Consider the following 25,006-nt stretch of genomic DNA (forward strand, 5'->3'; position numbering starts at 1 on the left):
CGCTGCGATCGCGGGATCGGTTAGTCATAGATTGGATGATTCTGGACAATTACAAAATATACCGAAATGAGAACAAATCAATACAATATCATTAAAAAAAGGTTAGGTTGTTTGGTTCTATAGTGAAGGTCGGCGCGAGCGGTAGCGAGGCGAAATAATGAAATTCCAGTATAACGAATCTTTAATTTGTCCCCGAAAAACTTTCATGCAAAATGTTTTCATTGTAATGAAGTCTAATCTCAGCATAACAAAATATTTTGCTCCGAATTTAAGAATGACGTTATAACTTGACAAAATATTTCTAAGAATTCAGTTCATCATTGACTTGGGGTGTGCCAGATGTGTTCAAAAGCGACATTACAGGTGTTTCGTTGACCCTCAAACTTTTTTATACAACATTTTTTCACAAATTTTATTGTGTTTCATACATTTTCCTTAAACAAGGACAAAAACGATCTGTCAACCTTATAAGAGGTTATTTTGATGCTGTAGTAATATAGTAATTAAAAATAAAATAAAAATATATCATCTTCCTTACATTCAATATAACGAATTTTCAGTACACCAAAATTTATTCATTGGTTTCGTGAGCTTCGCTGTATTGAAATTTCATAGTACAATTTTTAATTTATTATTATCTAGCCAAGTTTTAAACCTATTCATAAATGATATACAATATTTAGATTAATCATTAAATATCTAAGTTTCAATATAACGATAAAATCTAACGTTGTAAATCTAATAAATAATATAAAATGTTTTCTTCTGGAAATATTTAGTCAAGTTGTAAACCTATTTTTAAATGAATTGAAAATGTTTAGTAGTTTTTATAGATTGAACTATTTTGTCTATCATTGAAAATCTTAAATAGTAATGACCAATTTGAACCATTAAATTTTAAAAAATATTTAAAAAAATCAGAACGAAGCAAAAATTATATTTAAAACCCAAAAAGTTGAGGGTCCGGTATTCGCACACTCGCTAGCTATCGGTACCTCACGATAGTGAGGTACCGACAGCTAGTATTAATATATTGTTTTAATATGATTCATAAAATTTAGTATATTCAGTTATAAAGTACTATTTTCCTTGAAAATAAATTCTAAAGCCGTTCAGCGCATAAAATTTGTATAGTTTACAAATGAACTATTATTGCATTTAAAAAGTTAGCTGTTCAAAATTTACTTCAGAAATAAAGTTTATGAACAAAATAATGAAATGACAAATACAGTATCTAAAAAAGTTGATACAACATTTTAATTATTTCATTTTTTATTACAAATCTGATCATCACGATTTGACAAGTTTCTCTAATGCGCTATGATGAGCGTTAAACGAATAATAATTATACAATTAAATATTAAAAAAAGAAGAAACATATTGTACACCTAAAATAGCTCCTCATTGTTATCAATGTAAACATCTTTGAGTTTGGCCAGCTCGTTGCGAAGCTGAATGGCATGTGCAAAAGGAGCGTCCTGGTCACGACTGGCAAGAATAAGGGACGTGATCGCAACTCTCTCGTGCACTCTGAAACTTGCAGCCGAAATTCACTGAGCATTCACAGCTGTCGATACCGTCCCTTAGCAACTTTAAAAAGTGCTAATTGTATCGCAAAAATGCATTAGGATTCAAATACGGATATGACCCGTACTCATTCCCTAGCAAATCGTACGGAACGATTTTATTTATGAATTTTCCGTCATATATTTCTTAATAATATTTCTACAAAATGGGTGCCAAAAAGTAGATCTTGTGTTTGTCAATAAATTGACAAACGTATAATCTATTTTTTGTGTATTTCAAGATAAATAATTCACGAGTGGATCATATATTTGAATTTCAACTCAATTAAGCTGTTTTGATTTTTCAGCAAAGTTTCAGCAAAGTCAGCATTTTTCGGTCTTTTATGAACTAGTTTTGTTTAAACTTGAATTTTATAACACATTTTCATTTAATACATGTAATGAAATACACACGATATTTATTACAGCATTGCATTACTTTATAATATTTTAATTATATATACCGTATTTAAATTTTACAAAGCGGTTTAATAGTAGGGCATGCTAAACCCAGTTAAAGATAAGTATGCCATAACATTGAAATTATCGCACATCTCTCAAAAACAACACAAATATTTTTAACTGTACAAAATTAGTTCGATCGAATTAGCGCAACGCGAACAGGGAAAAAGTTTCCGAGAATCTAATTGATTGACACGACATGAATTTTACATGAACGTTTGTTCGCCATGCTTTCATAAAAAGACAGCTTAGTCATCGTACTGGGGGGTGGGAACTGAGAAGGCGATTTAAAAAAAAAATTAATAATTACTTTGATATTGAAACCTTTACTTAGCTTAGAAGAAATGATTGTGTATAACATTAAAATTTTAATACAGGGTATTTTATAGCGTTTATTTCATTAAAATTTTAATTATAGTGACAATATAAAATCAACATTGGTAAAATATATTTTTAGTGTTAAGATAATATATATTAATAATAATATAAAACGTACAGTAATCGAGTATTGTTTGTAGTACGTATTTTTCATGCTACATACACAATGGTATATTAACAAAATTCTATGAATGTTTACATCGATCGTTTGTGTGAACGATGGTGGTAAAAAAATGCGTAACGAATCATCGCAACCTACAATGGCGACGTGCGAACCAGGTTATTATTAATATACTTAATATATTTTTTTATTAACGAAATCGTTCTTATAGATATGTATTATTGAATGAACCGTATATTATATTTTTAATAAATTAATTGATACAATTAGGGATTTGTTATATTCTCATATTCTTGGCGCTACGTGTTCATTTATTCACACGAGGTAATACTTTCTTAATAAATTAGTTTATTTAATTTAAAATGCATTTATATTATAGTAAAGCTTTATGAGTCCTTGCTGATTAATCTGACTTATATCACATGGTTTTCCTATACATTCAGGCATAACAGCATATTTCTCTATTCGCAATATCAAACGCCTGTTTGTATTGAAGTCTATAAATACATATGTGGTGAAGTTTATGTTGGATTAATATGCTTTCTCTATAGTGAATATGTTCGACTGGAAACCGCATTTGATATTCGTAATCAAAATATAAATACTCTTATTAGTCTCTTGGTAATTCAGCCACTTTTAAGTCAGACAAATCATATGTCCGAATTTATATGAAAATCAGGACGTATCATAGAAAAACAATGAAGATTTATTCCATTTATTGCCTGTTTTTTAGACTATTATTAATAACTCTATATTTGATTCGTAATTTTTTTTATTGATTAAAAATAGATTTTGTCACAAGCTACCACTGAAATCTATGCATATTCTACAAAATGCTTATACAATATTACATAGATTTTGTGTATATGTACATATATTTCATTTTGAATCAGAAACGCTAAAACTCAATAATGGTCGACTTTGATATCGTTTGCGCTAAAAATAAAATGGCGGCTGACAGGTAAATTAAATCAAATCCGATTTCGCAAAAGTTTGTTCTTAAAGTCGTATTTATTTTAATCCGAAAATCAATATCAAATGGTCAATGTTGCTCTCGTATGGATTAAAAGTTGCCTGAAATTAAAAATGACAACGGACACAATATTAATATCAGTCCTAATAAATATAGTATAAAATTAATATATATTTATAAAATTATGGCCTATCGAGGATAATGTAATTCGTGTAATCGCCTTTAATCGAAAAATGTTTAAGTCAATATTAAAAATTTAAAACGACGAAAAAAATGAATTTAAAAAACCTTTTGTCATTAAAACAGTATTTTAACGGTTTGCCATTTACTATTAAATTCTGACATTTTGCTGCTGGAATCAGCTTCCACTTATTTTTTACAAGTTAACAAAAGTTAGCAAAATTAACTCGTTTCACTGATTGTCTTTCTTAACGAGTGGTTTATATCAAGTAAAAGACTGTAAATATCCCTAAAACATCTTTTCCGACCAGTACTGACTCTATTATCATTTCCATGCAAAGTATGTATTTCCTTTATTATATCTTAAATGTTTTTAAGTATATTTTAGAATTTCTAAATATTTTTCGATCCAAACGCACAGATGTTTTTTTCGCATTTTTGTTATGGTAGACGTTTTCACATGTTTTATATTTTTCAAAATATTTTAGGGCATTATAAACATGATTTATAGCAATATTTAGGTTTTCTGATATGCTTTTAACTGACCAGTACTTGTTATATTTTTAATTTACGACTAATTTCCGTTTTATCGGATCGCAATTGATAGTTCCCCCTATATTAAATTAAAATTTATTTTATGATTTTATTCTTTATAAATATTTTTAATAACTAAATTTAATCGCAATAATTTTATTAATTCAATCACAAAGTTTCCCTTTGAATGGTGAACTCATGTCATGAAATATTTATAAGATATGACTCGAAAAATGCAATAAATTTTGCGTTTTAATGAATATCATTCGGAGTAAGCCTCAGACTTGATAGATGAATATGTCTTCTAGTAGTTTCAACGATTTTTTACAAATCTGTGATTTTATTACGCATAAATTAACAATTATTAAATGTCGTCAAAAATATCATATTTGTTTGACTGCCACTGTACATTAAAAATATTTAAAAATTTAATTTTATGAATTCAATGTGAGTATGAGCTTGCAAAGAACTCGTGATTTATTTTATATTTGAATCTGTATTGGAAAACGCATGCCGCTAGTAATCATCTTGACACATCATTCGTAATAGTCATAAGAAGTTGATTGTCCGGCAGTTGCATAGAGACTGAGAGAGTACGCTATCTGCGTCGCGTCGTTTGGCACTCTGGCGGCTATTTGGGCTGTCTTCTATTCGTCCCTGCTTCCGTCACATAAATATATATATAATAAATTTTATTTCGCTATTTTACTAAATTAAACCCATATATTTCTGGTCAATTTTTTTTTTAACCCCCGAGGGGGCGAAACCCATCGTTGCTTTAAACAATCTGCCACCATAGGTCACGAACTCACAAAGCAATCGTGTTAGACGCAGGGCTCGGCAACCTATGACCCACGGGTCACCAAGTGACCCATTTCAGTTCTGCAAATATCATTTTTTTAACGTGTTACGATGTCATGACTAGACCACATATATGGTTGTTAGGACCAAAATTATTCACTGACGCGAATTGTCTTTTTAATTGTTCTGAAACCTGTGTTAGAGCATCTTAGTGACGTCACGATGACGTTTCACGCCGTCGCCAACGACAGTTCCACAAATACGCACAGGCGTCGCTTCATACGCCGCTGTGACCGCGGGGGTGGGGATGCAGCGTCCATACACGCATCTTACTCGGGCGCGCGTTATTTTTGCTCACCACAAATATGAGCGCTCTTCCCGCTTCTTTCCAACACATTCAGCTCGAAAATAATACTTATCGAGCTAATTTGTTAAATGGTAAACACCTGGATCAATGGATGAATGGATGACGATCATTCGAAAGACGTCACCAAGTCGCGAGTGAATGCTAGAAAGACATTATGTGAATTTGCGAACAGTACATGTATAATAGTATGTTCGAATCGTACATGAAGCGGTCGAATTCACCAGTGCCTAATGGAAGCCGACAGGTGAATTAAATTAAATTAGCGCGCCTTTGCAATTTTGGACTCGCGATTCGGCGCGGTCACAATAATATAAATAATATGTATATGCGTCGTTGCATAATTTCGTAAACATGAAAAAAAACATGGGATTGAAAATACGAGTAATAGCCGTCGAACAGGTGTTCGTCGAAGAAGTAGAAGTTGAACGGAGAGCCGATGATAGCCGAGTCGCTCGTCGCTCGGTCGCTCGGTCGCTAGGGAGGGGGAAGCGTAGCGTTGCTCAGTCGACGCTCAGCCGTCGTTGCGTTCGTGTTGGGGCATCGACCGTCGCTCTCTCGCGATAAACGAACTTTACAAAACTTTTCAAAGTATCGAATACGCGACCATAGAGTGATCTGACGTCGTTCGCGTCGCTCGAATCGACGCTTTTCATTCTGAAAAAGGTGTAAATCACAGTTGAGTGCAGCCTTACTTTCGAACGGCGTCTGCAACAGTTTATAGTGAATGATTTGTGTTTGTGCATCAGTTTCTAGTGTAGTGTGTTGCCAGTTGCCACAGTGAAATCTCTATCGGATTTTATTGACGAATAAACGAGCGATAATCGGCGATCTCCGATTGTTTATAAGGTAAAATATACTCTCATTATTGTTGCACTATTGGTTATAAGTTTTTACCGCCATTTTGTTTGTATACAACATAATTTAAAACGAGTTTTCTATCAACGATTCTTAATCTGTTCGTACAAAACTTTAACCGTGATTAGTGAATGAGGTTATCTAAATATTTGATTGTAAACAATGTAAACAAAAACTCGAAGGAACGATAGTATCATCTTATAGATTAACGTGCTATAAATATGAATGTATAAATCGTATTCAGCTTATACTTTACCTCCATCTCAAAATATGTTTATAAAATAGAATATAATTTTATTAATATCTTGCACATTAATTACAATGCGATATCATAAGTTTTACATCGCTTTTGTTGCCATTTTTGCTAGTTTATATATATAGTTCCAATAACTATTGTACAACATCTTCAAAATCACCCTGCTAAAAATGTAAATTAAATGGGAATAGCTAGATGCGCCATAATACGATCCTATTTTAACCTTGACTAAAGTCCATAGGCATGTATGTCATGCCCAATATACTTTCTATCTAAAACCATTTTAAATGATTTGATGCTAAAATTTCCATTATTTTATTTCATTAGTTACTCATTCTATTAATATATTACAATAAATAATTTAGTAATTCCTAACCATTTTGCCTGCAATTGTCAAATTACTAAAATTCGTCGTAAAATCTGTTAATCCATCGATGGATTTTGAAAACAATTTTTTGACCAGTCCGAGCCAACCGCTCAAAATATAGACATGTGATTTGTTATCCATGGTTCTCAAGTTAAAAAGTTTTGTGTTTTCATTTATGTACATACTTTATTTAAATAAATTAAATTACTGTTTTTAAATTAACTCAATATTTAGACAATATATTTTGAGAGCATTAATTTCCGATTCGTGAAGATGATGTTAACGAATCAATTGCCATATATTTATTATTTTGTGCCCGCGAGAATTAATTAAACTGAATGTTTTATTTTAATCGAAAAGCCCCACAAATTCAAAGATATTTTTGAATTTTTTTTATTACTCAAAATATTGGCGGGTGTTGGTTTTTAGGTGCTCCAACGGCGACACGATTTTATTGCTTTTAAATTATTAATAGTTTTTTTTGCTCTTATTGGTCATAATTCGGTTTAGATATGCTACATTCGATTATCACTTATTATTGTAAGTCGTGATATTGTTTTAAACTCTTTTATGAACGCTAAGTAACCGAACCAAAAACCTGGAACGGATACGGGGTTTATCTTAACTATATAATACACAAATAATATGTAAGAAGCTTATTTTTTGTGATTAAATAAATTGGACCGCAGTGGATTCAATAAAAAAAAAATTGTCCGGTAAAAATCATATGCATTTAATTTTGCTTTCGAAAAAACATTTATATTTTTTATACAGATCATGAAATTATTAGGTAAAACAATATATTTTTAAAACATGGTTTAATATTTTTGCTATTGACGAACCATGCAGCTTATGAAACGAATCTTAATGGAATATTTCGCTATGCTTATAGTTTTTAATTTGATATAGAACGCATAAAAAAAATATAGTTTGGTTCTGATTGTTTTGAATATTTGTATTGTAATTTATTTTACATTCTTATATAAGCTAATTTATCGATAGAAATTATTAAAGATTAAACAAAGCTTTTCGCTAAATATGAAAAAAATATTGCACTTCATACTCTTATGTTCTATTCTTCTTGAACTAATACAAGCAACTTGATTTGTTGAAAGTATCTAATATACTATGTTTTAATATATATTTTTTCAAAGTAAAGTGTTATTTCATAAGATATATTTTATATTTATTACCCTTTTAGTTTATACAGATTTGTTTATTTGTTAGTATACGCCTGGAAGTCAGTTAATTTTACGTATTTTCCATAATTATTTCTGCTGTTATATGTTTATTATTATTTTATATTGCATTTACATTAAATTATAGAAAAAATTCAATGATTCTCAACGTTTTATTACTTGGATTTATTTAACTAGTATTTTGTATTATTATGTTTTAAAATTTATTTTACTTTTTTCTATAATTAAATTTCGTTAATTTATTTTACATATTTTTTAAATATTATTCGGCTATTGTATATTTTTTTATATTAAACTAGATTATTAATTTATTTTTATTATTTTCTTTATATATCATTTACATTAAATCAATTTTTAAAAAATATGTATTAAAATATATATCTATCTGGGATACCTCAAAACAGTGAAAGATCGACCACCGTACATGTACGGCGATACCGTTTAAAGGGTTAAATATGTATTATATATACACCTGAATGTTCATAAGAATATAACAAAATGTGCGCTATCTATTCGTTTTCACAAATAACTAGAAAATAGTCTTGTGTATTTTATTTTACTCTTATAAACATTTAGGTATATATAATACCTTTAGCCAGTACCCTAGCTAGAGTAGTTTGCACCCGGAGGCAAAAATGCTATTTGTCCCCCCCCCCCCCGTTTTATTTTTTGTAATTTTTTAATATCTTAAATGTTATTCACATATATTTTCACGTTATCAAATATCGAATATATGTTTAAAAAATTATTTTATGGCAAAACGAAAATTTGCAAGTAAAAAAATATTTTTTTAGTATTTAAAAAAAAAAAAAATCTACAACTAATATTTTAAAATATTGTATATAAAAAAGTATTTATGCACATATTTTGATTTTTCATCCTTTTAAATCATTATAAAGATGTTTTATCTCTACTTTTTTCTCTTAAGATTTTTTGAACGGAGTAACATTTTTTTAATATATTTTAAAGTCTTAATTTTAAAACTAAATTGCGGATTAAATTGGTAAATGAAATTAGCCATGATGTTTATAATTTTTTATAAAAATCTGATTAAAACTACAGCAATATTCTTCAAAAACTTTTTTTAAAACAAATGTTTGTAATTTTACGTATAGATCAACACAATACAATTTTTTGCCAATAATGTTAATATTAAATTAAATAATAATGTATATTTTAGCATTTCATTTATAATCTCGCTTTCTAAAAAATAAACTTATAATTATTGTGAAACTATTTTTCAAAAAAAAAAAATGGATATCTAATTTTATAAATACATTTTATCCCTCAAGTTCATATTTCATAATAAAATATTATTGATCAATTAAATTTTATTTTTCGCCTGGGCCACACTGCACACGTTAGCCACAAGCACTCGCTTATAAAACTTGCCCCATTTCCCTATTATTTCTGTACGAATAAATATGTTATAAAACGAGTTTTATACGCTAGAGATTCTCAAACGTCGTCGTGTAGTATGCATACAACAATATAAATATATATGTATATATAGAGAAAGAGAGAGAGAGCGCGCGTCCCACACTTTTGTCCTTGATTTACGATCCCCGCCGAGCGCACCCCATTGTTTGTTTGTACGAGGCCCTTTACCTGCTCGGCCATCGTAAAACGGGTACCTCTCTATGCCACCAAACATCCATACCATTTCGTATACCTCAAAAATCTGATTTCCTTACAGAATACCTACAGATTTCATACAGTGGCGTATCTAGAAAAATGGAGACCGTGTTAAAAAATATAATAAAATTATAATAAATCACAAGCCGAGTCGTGAGATATTTATACCATTTTTTAAAATTACTTAAATTAATATAAAAAAGTAATCTTCAAATATTTATTTGCACGTTAACTGCTTTATGTCGTTCTAATCTTCACAGCAAAAAAAACGATTATATCTTAAAAAAACGAGGCCACATTTAAAACACTACTGATATAAATCTAGATATCTTATCTTTGCGGATAATAATAAAATATTGTTTACAGTGTTAATATGACTACAAAGTACTGCATAACCTCGGGCATCCACGCCACTGATTTTGATCAAGATTTTTATTCGTGACTTTCGCGCGAATCGTGAGCTTCACTCTAAGCACGATCTTCGATCAAATATTTTCATTTTAGGATCGTTTATCATTCGGTACGAAATGCATAAAGAAAAAAAAAATAATAATAATAATCGTGTAAGTTTATCCCCTATATCGAAATCGGTCCAAATCGATTCCAGTTGAACTTTGAATTTTGAGAGACTAATTTGGAAGAAGGAGAAGAACTTGTTTGTATTATATTATGCTCGGAAGTTTCCGCCAAAGCTCACGTGCTTTATGTAATCGGAAAGTTTCCGGCGAGGTGAAACTCCGTCATCCTCAGCGGGGTAGACTTTGACACTATTTTAATTGGATAATTTAAACTTTGATCTCGATAGCGCTGATATGACTTCCCCAAGCTCAATAATCCCGCACTTAAGACGTTTCAATTAATTCCATGCAAATTAATAAAACTTTGAGCGCAATCTGTATCCCGATACACTCGAATGAAACGTTTGTTACTAATATAATATAATTAATTTAATTAAAATAAATAATAATTCATGTTTTTACCAAAGCTGCTTGGGATATAATAACAATAACACATATTATAAACCACAAAAATATAAATTATTTTATACTAAAATGCTCTTCTCCCTGGTTGGTATGGTATTCATTTGGTTGAAAGACGCATTGTCTGGCACTTACTGTTAACTTCCACCATAGAAGTGACCCATGGTAAAAATAAAACTTTTTCCAAAACAAATTGTCAGGCACTGATGCACACCATGGCGCAATGCCATAATTTTCTGCCGCTCACCGGTGTACACAATGACAGTCAACGTGTTAATGATATATATATTTAACTAATATATGTATTTTTTGCCATAAAATGTTGTCATTCTCATTCATGTTATGATTATGTTTCTATATACTTGCTGATGTTTATCCAGGAGTAGGATTTCTTTCACTAAATTATATTTCAATATCATAGTGCTCTTAAAATATTTTTTAACCTATATAATACATGCCTCATTATATTTGTTATCTATAAAAAAATATTTTTTTATGTATATAATTATCTTTTCCAATATTATTCAATATTTACGTAAGAGAACTGTGAACGCTTCATCATACGTAATCAGTAAAAACAGTAGTAAATTATGTTTTAAAATATCCTTATATTAAAACTTTTACAACCTCACTTCTTTCTCCGAACCTTGAACTTTCCAATAATGAAGCCGTTTCTTTCCTCGCGCCTAAATTCATCGAGGCCGTTTTCCCTGATTAAGTGTCCAGTTTAACGCGGGCTCACCGCAAAGTGCTCTCGACTCTCGCGCGCAGCATCCCAACCGAGATGTTATCAACCCTTATCGGGGCGGCTCATCTCGCCGCTCGTATTTCAACCGTTTTGTTCTCTATCCCCCCACTGCTCACAAAAGGAAACTAATTATGAGCCATTCGTTCGCGGCGAGTCCTGTTTTATCGCCCGAGATTAACGTCTTCCGCGTCGACAACGAAACGGACCACTCTCGGTAATGGTGTATATGCTATGTGCACATACGATGCACTCACATGTACACGTCTTTCTAAAAAATACATTTAAGACCGATTGCTGTAACTAGAGTCACCGGCAACAACGGGGACACGCGCGACGGCGTGCAAATTTTAACTCAACCTTATCTTTTTTATCCAATACTTTGATCATGAAATTTAATTTAAATAAATAAGCATATATTCAAGTACTCTAGAAACCACGATTCTTTAAAACGTACCGCTACAAAAATTATAAATTCAAAGTTCAGTAACTTTTTGAACAGTCCACGTATGTGCAACGGCCTATGCGCACGGGTGCATCAATTCGTGACGAAGGTACCCGGGGGAAAGAGTTAACAATCCACCAGGATGCCACCTTTACAAAAGGGCAGAAACATTTATCTTGCCGTGTGATCAACGGTTAGTGTTTTTTGCTCGAATTTGCATAATAAAATGCGCATAGTGAAGATCTACCGTCCCGGGGGTCTATCCTATACTTTATTCTACAACAAATGCGATAATAGGCAGTTAAGCTAACCTTTCGCACACATATCTACTTAGGCATCTGTATTTCGAATCCTTGAAAGTTTATTTTAGTTTACGAGGCGAGAGAAGACCGATATCAAAATATTTTCTCAGTCGTGTCTTGTTAGCGTGTAAACACAGTAAATTTGACACTTTGATTAACACGTTTGTTTGTGTTAACTGTAAGCTCTCTACTTACGGTCAGTATCGCTTTATTGATTCATATAATTTAACCGAATAAAATGTATGTAATAAAGAGTGTATATAAATACATCCGAAATCCATTTATCTTATGAGATGCAGGTGCTATGTGAACTGACTGTTAATCAAGAGTTGAAATATATTATAAAAAGGCAACTATTCTTGGGTAAAAAATCTGTCCAATTCACTTGCCAGTTTATTTAAAATCTATTTTATGGAATAATAAGTTGGCTGTGAAGTTTTGTGACTGGTTGTTTAACCTTTAAAAGTCCAAAGGCATGTATGTATGTCATGCCCAATATATTTTCTATTTTATGAAGCCATTTTAAATGACTTGATGCCAAAATTTCCAGTATTTTATTTCATTAGTTACTCAGAGACACTTTTATCAATATATTACGGTGAAAATATTTAGTAATACCTAACCATTTTACTCCGAATTGTCAAATTACTAAAACTCGTAAAATTAATAATCCATCGATGGATTGAAAAAACAATTTTTTGACGAGTCTGTGCCAGCCGCTCAAAACCTAGACGTGTGAATTGTAATCCATGGTTCTCAATTTAAAAAGTTTTGATTTTACATTTACGTACATATTTTATTTAAATAAATTAAATTATTGTTTTACTTCAACTCAATATTTAGACAATATATTTTACGAATCAATTGTCATATTATAGGTCTAACGTCACGAAGATTAATTAGGCTAAATATTTTATTTTAGTCTAGAGTAGTCCTTCAGTTGAACATTCCGTTGATCCAGTTGCGAACTTTTTAAAAAAAAACGAATTTAAAGATATTTTTGATTTAATGCATTACATTAATTATAAAAAAAATATCAATTAAGTGGCGAATGTTGGTTTTTAGGTACTCCAACGGCGCTAAATCGCGTGACCTTGGCGGTTAGTTATCTCTTGAATTTAGCCATAAAATACCTTATTTCCTGGTATAGTTTTTTCTTCAACGTTTAAAAATACATATTGAATCAAATTATTTCTGTAGAATATATTCTCCACGACCTTGTGTTAAAAGTATCATTTGAGGGGGGGGGGAAGGTAAGGGCATTTGCCGGGTCAGAAAAATGCATGTCATTTAATGAAATACTCAATCTGTATGAAATCTAAATATTAAAAAAAACGACCACTAACTAGTCAACTTTTGCCCCCCCCCCCCGCCATAAATAAAGCTGAAATGACGTCCCTGATTATAAACTAGAAATTCTAGGGTTTTTCCTCAAAGAAAACACAAAAGGCAGCTTCGAATCTTTACGGAAAATAATATTTAAAATATGCCATTTTAGTGAAATTATATCGGAATACATTTTCACCAGTAGATATATATTTTTGCTAGTGAAAATATAATTTATATGCATTTATTCAAAAAAATCTATTCCGAAAATATTTTTTAAAATATGTCATCTCAGTGAATTTATATCGAAATATATTTTCACCTGTAGATATATATATATATTTCTATACGTAGTAATATATACATTTACATACTAATCATTATTTATTTACATGCGATGTATAAATGTTACAATGAATATGTATTTCTACTAGCGAAAATATAATCTAACTGATAGGGGCTAGTGAAATTATATACTTCTCTAAAATGTCTAAGAAACACTACTTGACAGTTGCGAAACATCCATTTTCTATTCAATCCCAAACCTGACCTAATGAAAGTTCCAAAACTATGTTATTACAGTTTTAGAACTTTCTATAAATCAAGTCCAAAATATTTTTTTCAGGTAAAAATAATTTTATTGCTTTTGACGTGGATTTTTGACTTCTGAGAAGTGATACTTATTTTTGCGCTCTTCTATTGGGCAAAATTCAGTTTATATGTTCCTAATTTAATTTGCAATATTATTTTAAAAGCCGTAGTATGAACGTTAGATTACCGAGGATTCCCACTACGACGGCGACGGTACGATTTTATTGCTTTTGGCGTAGAGTTTTGACTTCTGAGAAGTGATTTTAAAAGCCGTAGTATGAATATATTCTTACTACGACAGCGACGGCATGATTTTATTGCTTTTGTCGTGGATTTTTGACTTGTTAAAATTCGGTTTAGATATGCTTCGTTCGATTCTCACTTATTGTAAGGCGTAATATTGTTATAAAAAGTATTAATATAAACGCTAGATAACCGAGCGTTTCCGCTGCGACTGCGACGGCATGATTTTATTGCTTTTAACGTGGATTCTGAACAGGGTCGCTCCCTTTGACACTTTGAACATGCATGATTATTGACAGCTGTCTGATTTTCGGTGCTGATTTGAGTTTCATATGCCAATCACCCTCCAAATTCTACACAATTTAATTATAATATTAGCTAATAATTTACTTTTCTAAAAAATATATTTAACTAGTACAACTAGGTCTAACATAGGCAATAAAAAAATACGCAATGGAGAAGTTGTAACATATGAATGAACGAGTGAACAATATAGTATTTGCATCAAAGGACAAAAAAATCGTTACTATGTGGGCTAGGCGTGGCTTTTCAAATAGGTACTATTCCTATATAGTAAATTCCTATATTATGTAAAATAAACTAGTGAAAGAAAAACAAAGGAGATGTTTAAAAATGTAATTTATAATCATATCTTCGTACGAAAGATTGCTTCGAGATGTATCATACGATGGACAAATATAACCAAATATCAAGAATATAAATAAGTAATTGTAATGTATATACATAAATATATTAAGTGTTTCATATATCAAAGTAATAAAAAACCAACGTTGAGAACCATTGGTCATTGCATTATTGGGTGTTTTTTTTTTTTGAGATAGTGGTCCCAACATCTGGAACAGATGTTGGGACCACTATCTCTATATCATAAATAAATGCTACATAAATAATACGTAAGAAGCCTATTTTTGTTATTAAATAAATTGGATCGCAGTGAATTCATTAAGAAAAAAGTTTTCACTACGAAAATCACTGTAAGTTGTTCAATATTAAAGCAATATTAAAGTTGAAAAAAATCGAGAATAACTAACTATACAAATAGAGCAAAAAATCTGCAATTCGTATTTTCACACCTTGATACCTCAATGTCATTAGAATTTGGGTCGCCAAAGTGTCATATTTGAGTAATCCATTAAGCAATATACTTAACATTTTCAAATCAGTTAAAAGTTCAATATTCTAATTGTGATATTTAGTAATGATTAATTAATTAAATTATCTAGATTTAGGATTAATTAAAAGAGCCGTTAGTTGTTTAGGCGCACAGTTAATGCCTTTGTCGATTACATGCATCGTTAATTTAAATTACGTTCAACGATTTTTCATTAAAATTAATAAATGTATTTAAATAGACATATTAATTAATAATTAAATAAAACATATTTGCATTCATAACATAACAACGCGTGAAAGTGTTTAGCGATAACTTTCACTTTGACCGGTCAGTTAACTTCGCTGACGTCAAATTCCTTAAGAAATTTTAGAATTAAATAATTTATTTAATCGTTTATTTTTATTTATAATAATTTTAAACTTTAAATCGTTTAAAAAATAATATTTATTTTATATTTTCCATCATGTTTTTGTCCAGTATAACGACGCCATAAATTATGCGCCATGCGTGGCACCTTAATTCACTTCGATTATTAAATTCGCTCTCTGCGTGTTCGCAAAAAAAATTTTAGACCCTTCCGCACCGCTGGCGATTTTTATTATGGCGAAAGGGCCCATTCATGCCAATTCACATATTTATTTAATATTAAGTGCCTCGTGCTTTAGCCCTCTTGCATCCCAGTTTCCAAATACGGTCATTCGATACGAGGGTGTGCACTCTTTTGTGCCGCTAAAACCGGGTAGCGTGAAATAATCGAGGGGAGGACTCCATTGTTCCAAAGCACCCCCCTTAATTGCAAATTCGTTTATTTAATTTTTATTTTACAACTTTACCACTCAATTATTAACACTTTATATTACGCTCTTCTGTTGAAATTCACCTAAAACCATGTACTTGATATAATAATAATATTGAGTGCTTTTCATATTAATACAGAAGTTTCACGCTTTTGTATAGATTGTGATATATGATCGTCCTCATGAGGAGCATCATCGCTCTGTGGATGCAAACCCAAAAAATTGCCGTTCTAAAGGAGAGTGCCATTAAGCGACTTCGGTGGGGACGCCCGGCCAAGGACAAGAGCTTGACGAATGGCTACCCAATAAACCAATTAGTACTCTACTCTGGCCGACGATCTAAGATCAACCCCCCTTCGTGGCTCACAATTCTTGCTGTTCTGGCATCTGGCGAAAAGAGTGAGAGATTCTAGGAAGCACTTATAAATAGTGGTATTTACCTCCCCTCCGCCGTTTTTTATTCCCCGATATCTATTACCCGTATATTTTAATTAATTAATAATACTAGAGACCATTAATAGTTTTCGCGCTGATTTATTCGACTGTCACTCGCGACAGCTTAGGTAGGAGGTCGGGCGCAGTGTATTTAAGCGAAGCTCGACTTAGATAGGATACTGTAATTATATATTTATCAACAGAAAATAATGGCAGATTACTTTCTATGACATTTTGCAGTATGTTTCCAATTTAGTACTTTGTCAAAAAATATTTTATAATTGAGTAAGTCTTTATAGCTTCCACAGGCTATAAATACGCTTACTTTATTTCTTCGAATTTGTCTGAGAGAGAGAGAGAGAGAGAGAGAGAGAAGGTTCGTATCGTGTGTCGTGTGCTTTACGGCGTCTCCGGTCGGCAATTGTAGGTAATGCCCTGAAAGGAAAAAAAACGCCATAAGCTCGGTATAAAAACGGCGCGAATGGCAATTTAAGTCTGAATACATAAATTTAGTCTTCGGGGATGGTCCCTAGACCCGTTTGCATAAATTGGTTACGCAAACGTATCGAATATGCGAAAAATTTCGACCTCAAACTAGCTATTGCGATTTTATTCCGTGGGAAAATGTCTGTATAACTCACTTAACGAAATAAGCGTGATTGTTGCGCCCTTATTGACTCCCACTCCCACTCCCTCTCCCGCTTTTAGATACACGTGTAAAATATTAACATCCGTTAGAGCGAATGTTTGTCACTGTATCCATAGCATTCTGCGAATACATTTATGATTTAGGATGTGTGTTGACGACAGACTAGATCGTGGACTGATATGTATCGATCAATGCTTAATTAAGGTTTATGTTTACTATAGATAATATAAATATATATATATATATATATATAGACATCTGATAACAAACCGCCGGCGGTCTGATGTCGGAATGGTCACACTTCTGTACCTAAATTGTATCAATATAATTTTTAACATAATTAGTCTTAATAAATTTATTGTTACATCTTAAAGATTCATATATTTTTAGAAAATTTTAATGTGAAAGTTGTTATTTAAACTTTTTTTATTATAATTAACATTGCTTTAAATATTTTTTATGATTTATTAATATACCTTAAAGATTCATATTTTTTTTATTATTAATAATATTGATTTAAATATATATTTTTTTATTAAAATATACTATAAATTTAGTTTAATATGATTTAATATTAAATGTCTTCATATCGTTATTTTTTTAGTGCCTTATATGTATTCATTCTGGCTACATTTATCTCGTTTAATACTGTCTTTAACCCTTTAAATGCCAGCGACTTTTTAGTGCGTCACCTGTTATTTATCTTCACGCGTCAGTATATCTTTTTAAAAATAAGTATAAAATACTTGGTTTACTGACATGAATCTAGTATAATAATCCTTAATAATTAAAAAAAATTAAATAACATGTTTTAAAAAAAGTCGCTGGAGTTTAAGTGATTAATAAATATGTATTCTTTTTCAAACCACCGTCATAGGTTTAATCAAACCAATATTTTATTCTTCTTCCCTGTATCTTGCCTTTAAAAGCGTAAGAGTTGGCGTTTTTCAGGATGACGCATTAAGTGATTTTATTGTCTATATAAATTCTCGAACTTTCTTTATCATTTTATCCATCTAACTAGACGCTTAATCGGTTATACTCTGTATATAAGGATAGAGAACAGATAATACCTTACCAGTATACTTCCTAAAAGCAAGTTCAAGTCGTTCCCGCAAAGAATGGTGAATGTTGTCCTGGCTTTCTCGATCTGGCTTTTATCTTAAGTGTGTGGTCCCAGTCCTCGTCTAGACTCGAGTGTATCCATTGCATATTAGAAGCCCGTTTACATAGAAAGTCATATCGTCTGTCTCTGCTACTTTACCTTTGAACATTTGCAACAATTCGAACCGTCAGTGTACCGCAGGTTATTGAGTGAAACTCCCTTCTTGTGTGTTCAACAGTGCTTTCATATTTTTTGACAATCTTCATGAGCTGTAAGAAGTAGATCAGTGTTAGAGAATTTGCATAACTAATGTGTACGATCTAGCTCGATTTTAATTAACCACCACGATATTCATCCGCGAGTTTAGGAAAACCTAATATGCTATGATCAATCAGAATTTTTTTGTATATTCTGCCATGAGTAAGAATATCGCTAACAAATGATTTATTAAGCTTACCGCCTCTATACATAATATATGTTTATGTTACTGTTAGTGTTAAATATTTTTATGTTACAGTATACAATAAGTAAACAAAGTATGCGTTTTAGTTAAAGCTTACAATACTACATTTTGTGTATACTTTTACTAGTCACTGTGTGAACTCTTCAACGTTTTGATTTGGCAGACAACGTGTTGTAAGAGCGTGTGAGCGACTAATCGTAGAGCCCATAAAGAAATTAGCGTTGGACAGACTAGGTGCGAGCGAGCGTAGCTCAGAACAGTGAACACCCCATGAATCTACTAAATTGGTAACAATATTCATTCTACATAAATGCTTTAAAATACCTATTAAATATATAATTTATTTAATTTAGAATACTTTGACAAACAAAAGGTGATAGTATACATAACGTATATTAAAAAATATATTTTATTTTCACTAAAATAATTTTGCAATATTATGTATTTTTATATTTTAAATTATTTAAAAAAATAATCAGCAAAACGATGTTTAAAATTTTTATATTTATTTTAATACATGTAATATAGTTATGAAAAGTGAAGTTTTTTGCTTATATTATATGAGAACTCCAGTCGATGTTAGGTAAAAATTTTGAATATTGTGAGAGCATACAATAACTAGTTAAATTGTTCATAAATTATACTGTGTACTGTAACTGAAGTGATTTGACAGTGCATACATTGTCTAGTCAAAGTATGCATTTTTGAAATTCACGCTTTGCCTAATGAAAATGAAACATAAATATATTTTTTTTTACAAAAAAAATTATAATTTCGATAAAAAATATTCTACACTCCGTTACAGATTAATTTACCTATTATTATAATCTTCATTGAACTATTGAATTAATTTCTTTAACACATTTTTAACCACTATCAGGATTCATTAACTCTTAAAGTAAAACAACTCAACAACTTGTGTTTTTTTTAATATCGATCTCATTAATATTTGTAATACGGTTATTTTAAAATACATAGCTGTATATATAATAACTTGTGTATTTTGCTCATGTGACGACTTACCCTATATTAAGATATCTATCTTTAGGCACATGTTTAAAAATAATTTAAGTCGCATTGAAAGCCACCAAGAACCCTACTAGTTTGTCATTCTTAATGTTCAATTTAAATCATTTTTTATAACATAATAATGACACGAATGTTTGCCATTACTTCGCTGCTCACACAAGTGTTCTTTTTTCCACGCCAACTCTATCGCTTCCAGTGCTACGAGGGTCTTGTCAAGTCATCCACTAAAAATAATATGATAATAACTTTCGACTCTACCCCTAGTATTTATCCTCACTTTTCTCTTTGCCGCATTAAAATGCAAATCTGGTGTAAGCACCCCGTGTGTAACACAACTAACCAAACAGTTTTCACTGACCTCCCAGAGAGCCGAGGTCCACAGCCACCCCAACCCTTGTGCACTAATGGAAGCGTATTTGCGTAATGGGAATATATGGCTTGTGCGTGTAATGCAACAGATCCCTGGATCAGCACTCCATCCGGCTCCTGAGTAATCCCAGTCGCCTGGAATTACTGTCTACTAGCTACACACATTCAAAGAGAGTTCGTAGTTTGATTTATCGACTTGACCCCACAGTGACGGACTTACACCGTGGATTTCGTACTTTTACATCGGATTTAGTGGGCGAGTCCAAAATTCAAATCTAGTAGGGGTTCTCCTCTTGTACCTATGTTGTATATGATAGTTTTTTTAATCATACGCTACTAAAACCTGTTCCGACAATAAACAAACTTGATAAGTTGCCGTTTGGGCTGCGCATTCGTTCTGAGCACGCAACCGAAGATTATTAAGTAATATTTGGCAAACACGATTTCCAATTTATGTGTCTAGACATTTTTTTACATATTGGCTTCAATAGTTATAGATCTACTGCTTAGTTTTAAAACAGATGAAGCGCCCGTTTTATAGACTAGAAATTTCTGTTATTTGTGTCATATCCATTTGCTTGTAGAAACTAAAATATGATTACGTTTTTATGATATTTTCTAGAGTTAATAAATTATGTCAGTGCTCCATAATTTGACCTTTCCAGAAAACTTTTTCATCGCCACGGGACCCAACCGTCAATATGATCAAAATGTCTTTCTTCATCCAAGATATTGTTATCCCTTTGGCGCGGGTCGAAACTTTGCCAAATGACAATAAATACTCGTTCGCTCTAGGACACTTTCTGAATACGAAAAAATCTCATTCCATTTCTCATCTTGTTATGTTGTCTTAAATTCGGACTGCTCTTCGGATTTATGTGGAATTGTGTGTCGGTAACGAATTGATACGTGCCTATTACGCCGTAAGAAGGCTAATGTTCAATTAATTTGAGATTTTCCTCTGCTTCTTCTCTCGGGGGGCCGAGAAAGATTGGCCGATTAATGTTTAACAATGTTGATCTATTGTGCGATGCTTCCATGTGAACAAATCGCATCAGCTCTCCCACACAATAACTCGGTCAAGATTATTGACTATCCCAAAATTATTGTAAATCTGTGCGTATTACATTAATTACAACGCAGATTCCCATGTGGTATGTTTTGCCTCAGAGCGCTTTGTTATTTTTATTTTAAGTAATTAAGAAAATGTGCCATAATTATTACTAAATTATATCTAAATCGATGATTTAATGAAAATTTTTATTTTTGTTTCAAAAATTTTTAACATGAAAAATAATCTTCTTACTTTGTATGAAGAGGTCCGAAAGATGAATTTTAAGAACAGATATTTATCACTAGCATTTCACCATTACTTTTGCTCAACTGGGACTTCATCCCGAGCAATATTCTCGCCGAAGATAACGAGTACTTCATTTATAGAGTTTGGGTCGATATATTATATTGTCTCAGATAATCCCAGCCGCAAAAATATGTGTAGATCCTAACAGCTTAACATAATACGGTTAAATTAATAATGTGTTTAATTTCGCAAAAAAATGCTAAAAACTGTGTGAGATTGTAAAGCACAAGCGTGTTTCAAAGCGTAATATAATCGGCAAGTGATGTTAAGTACCTTGTATACATATTTTATCGATAACACTCACTTAGCTATTCAGATATATACATTAAAAATTATCTTTGCATTCCTTCTAATAACTAGAAATATTTATAAATATTGTATACGTTACAGTGAATGTGTATTTTTCCATATAATTATATTTTCATAAGTATTTCTATTAATAAAAATATAATTTCACCAACTAATAAAAATGGATCAAACCATTGATTTTGTATTTCACTGATCAATATCAGTGAAACTGTATTATTATACGTACTTGACCTTAACAGGTTATAGCTGGCCATACACGCGCGGATCTGTCCGTTGCGGATGCCTGGCGGACAAATCCAATCGTGTGTGGTGAGAAAAGACATAGATTTGTCTGTCCGCTGTCCGTGCTCAAAACGAACGAATCCGATGGTTTCCAGTATTTTTTGTTAAAATTTGACCCATAAGTGATTTTATGACGCGAGCCATTTCCGCTTGCCTTTATTAATTTGCACCATAATTGCCACCATCAGTAAACGTCCAAAATAATATTTTGGTGGTAAGGTTTTATTGCTTTATGACCCATCGGTCACTCAATATTTTTACCGTTGAAAATGTATTTTTTATCAAAGACTGTTAACTAAATTCGTGTGCTAAAAATAATTTTAAACCGTAATTAATTATTGTTTTGACGCTAATCGCCATTATTTGCTCTTCTAGTACTGTAGAGATAGGGCTTCATAATATGCTTGTTTAGTTAAAATGCAGAATCACATAAAATCGCGTAAATCTGATGTCTTTGTTCATCAGACAACCGTTTTAAATAGACGCGTAAAAAAGACTGATGTCCAAGTCCAGACAGTTTGCGCGTGTGGCTAAGCTCATACTATCTGTTCTAGTGTCCGTCGGACATATCTGTGCGTGTGTGCTTAATTAATGAAAGGTAATCATTTTTAGAACTTTCATTAGGTAAAGTTGTGTTTTGTTAATTCGCTTAGGCTAGGTTTTATTTTGAACATTTTGTGCTTAACAGGTTATGTGACGACCTACAACTATTTTTTAAAACAAAAAAATGGTGGCATACAATAAGTAAATAGACAAATAAAAAAGCCTAAGTAAATTAATTAGAATTTGAATTCAATTTGAATAAAATAAATTGGATTTAACAAATACATTTTTGTCGAAATTAATCACTATTCTGATAATTCGATAATTAGTTGACATCAATAACTCGAATAAAATACTTTCTTAAATATTTTAATCGATGTAAACGCGTTTTTTTAAATAAATAGCGCGTCAGTGAAATTATATTTTCATTAATAAAAATATATATATCTACCAGTAAAAATGTATTCCGATCGCAAGTTTATTGGCTTAAAATAATATGTTGGACGTAAAGTTATTTTTTTCTTTAATTATTTACAATCAAGATCTAAAAACATATAATCCGTTCAAAAAATCTAAGTTTTACTTGATAAAAACATTAAAAAAATGAAATAAAAATGTTACTCAAATATTTTGATTTTAATCACTGTAGTTTTAAAATAGTATTGAGGTTTACAAACGCTGCTTTTGAGAAATCGACTGGTTAACAACAATGATTTTGTAGACATAGACATAATATTTTGGGTGAATGCGGCAAAAGAAGACGTCCGGATGATTGACGACCAACGCCATTCGTCTATCGGAAAACGATAGATATGGCGAAAGGAGCAATTGACCGAAATGACGTATGATATATGACTTTGCGTGTGTCGGGTTTGGGTTCGGGGTTGTCTTCTATGTGCATTTGTAAATCCTCTATCTTGTCTCACACCAGCGCACCTATTGACATTCTCACTACTAAATCTCGTCTCTTTCGCTTCTACGAACATATCTGACTTTGTCAAAGGCGTTCTATCCGAAGCTGTACATAACAAGATAGATCGCGCGGCTTTTACTTCTTGCGAATGATGCTACCAAGCGTTGAAAGCGTTAACATTATACAGGCTTATTTTATCTATATTATAATTCTTAAAGCTTATCCTTTCTGTCTAACTTAAAATCATTCCTGAAGTCAGGTAATTTATAATTGTTGCCAGAGCGTTCCAAGCCTTCTATGATTGATTGGAATTGTTTATACATACTGCCGGTGCACGAGGGCCAATCTATATTTTCAATGAATGCATATATAAAGGCGTGTCAGTTATTTTTGCTCGCATGTTACTTTATGTGATACGCGTACACTAAAAAATATAGAAGGCCTCTGCCCTAGGCACTGCACCTATTTCGCATAATGAATAAGGCAGTCCTGATTCATTGCCGCTACTGTTTCAATCCAACCTACGTCAAAAGTACTGTAATTGTTTCGCTCGCGACTGACACCACAGCGACATTTCTCGCGTGCTACCAGCACCGAAGGGTGCACACAGCACATTCGCCGCTAATGTAATCCAATAAAGGACTTGTCATGCTGTAAAATCGCGTGCAAAAAAATGCGTGGCTCGCGAGGTCTCCGTCTGGGTTTGTATGCAAATATCCCTGTCGTACACATATAAACATTTTGTATATAGTTCGCGAGTCCCCGGGGACATGGCGTGATGAACTCCACTATACCTACATACACATACACTGGTAACTGCTACATGTACTCTTTACGGTCCAACGTCACGTTTCGGTATACAGAGGAGGCTCGCGGCGCCCCTGGTGTCCATTTCGGTATCCCATGTATGTTTGTGTGTGTTTCTTTTTTTTGTCTTTTGGTGCCTTTTGATTATTTATTCCTTACACGAAGTCCCCGACACAACAAAGACAAATCGATGTCTGCTAAATTGGTAAAGTTTAGCTTTTGTATGCGGTACCGTTCGCTCTCCAATGCTGGACACAACAGCCATAATGTTTCACAATTGTTTGATGCATATCAAACAGGTCTCGACGTTATAAATCTTCTCTTTGTGCTTTATGTTCGTAATTTTACTAAAGTAAAGGGTAGTTTTTCCCCATCGCTACTTCGGAGAAGCTTTAGGTTTAATCGAATAAGACTTTTCACGCTTCCACGGTTTTAACTTTTATCAAGTTTATCGGTTCAAAAATATTTAATATATATTTTATTAG

At 31.8% G+C, this 25,006-nt stretch overlaps 1 protein-coding gene and 1 long non-coding RNA gene across 4 annotated transcripts in view; one reads left to right on the forward strand and one right to left on the reverse strand.

The window, feature by feature from the left end:
• The first annotated feature begins 5,883 nt into the window (after nt 1-5,883).
• Nucleotides 5,884-25,006, forward strand: part of Sema1b (Semaphorin 1b) — a 231,758-nt gene continuing 212,635 nt past the window's right edge. For all 3 annotated transcript variants that reach the window (XM_088200860.1, XM_088200859.1, XM_088200861.1), the window contains exon 1: nt 5,884-6,227. The gene's annotated coding sequence lies outside the window, so the exon portion shown is untranslated. The remainder of the gene's footprint in view (nt 6,228-25,006) is intronic.
• LOC148227979 (uncharacterized) lies at nt 22,044-23,416 on the reverse strand. The gene is made up of 2 exons (XR_015811767.1): nt 22,167-23,416; nt 22,044-22,127 (listed from the first exon to the last, which is right to left on the reverse strand). It is a non-coding gene; the product is annotated as an uncharacterized LOC148227979 (long non-coding RNA).

This window comes from Plectrocnemia conspersa, unplaced genomic scaffold, assembly GCF_051122295.1.
Source record: "Plectrocnemia conspersa isolate PC_06_02 unplaced genomic scaffold, ASM5112229v1 ptg000012l, whole genome shotgun sequence".
NCBI classification, from domain to species: domain Eukaryota; kingdom Metazoa; phylum Arthropoda; class Insecta; order Trichoptera; family Polycentropodidae; genus Plectrocnemia; species Plectrocnemia conspersa.